The sequence below is a fragment of the Ipomoea triloba genome, chromosome 10 (genome assembly GCF_003576645.1).
Source record: "Ipomoea triloba cultivar NCNSP0323 chromosome 10, ASM357664v1".
NCBI classification, from domain to species: Eukaryota; Viridiplantae; Streptophyta; class Magnoliopsida; order Solanales; family Convolvulaceae; genus Ipomoea; species Ipomoea triloba.
In genome coordinates, this window is record NC_044925.1 from 6,520,795 (window position 1) to 6,521,587 (window position 793).

A 793-nucleotide genomic window follows, 5' to 3' on the forward strand; every position below is an offset into this window, starting at 1 on the left:
AATCATTATTTTCAGAGTTATTTCTCTTATAATGGACTAGTAAGTGGATATAAATATTTTGCTAGTGCCTAGTGGAAGGAGGTTACACATGGGAAGTTAAATGCCAGATTTAATGCTATGATCCCATCCTTCACTATAAATTCGTTGGTGAGCAGCTGATTTGATTCACAGCAAGCATATACAAGCTACACAGAACACACGAAACACTTTTCCTCCTCAAAACTTTGCTCATCCATTCCTTCAAGCCATCTGCGTTCATCCCACGATTTAGTTCGCCGGGCTCCAAGTTTGTGTGCTCAAACGCAGGAGTCGTAGTACGTTTTATCCTGGGAAACCTAGACCGCAACGTTCCAGCACTCTGGGAAGCGGTAAATAAGGTTTTAAGGAAAGTGGCAACGCGACTCGTACTTACAACCGCCCCTAGTTCGTCCAGTTCACCCCTTCATCTTCCAAGGCCACTCAACCCAGCGTGGTTAGTTCTTCATTTGTAATTGTTTAATCCTACGTGGATTATTTTTCCTTTCCTTGTATTTTGTTTTGTTGTTGTTTTTCCAATTTCTTTGAATTTCCAATTGTCAGATTGTATTTTCTGTAACAAATTATTAGTAGACAAGTGCATAAAAAAGAGGGGAAAGTGAAGGTAGGTAAAGACAAAGAGGTTGGAGGCTCAATACGCACTATTTTCAAGGCAACCAACACAAAGCGCAATACCCTACCCACTAGCTTATATATATATATATATATATATATATATATATATATATATATATATATATATATATATATATATATA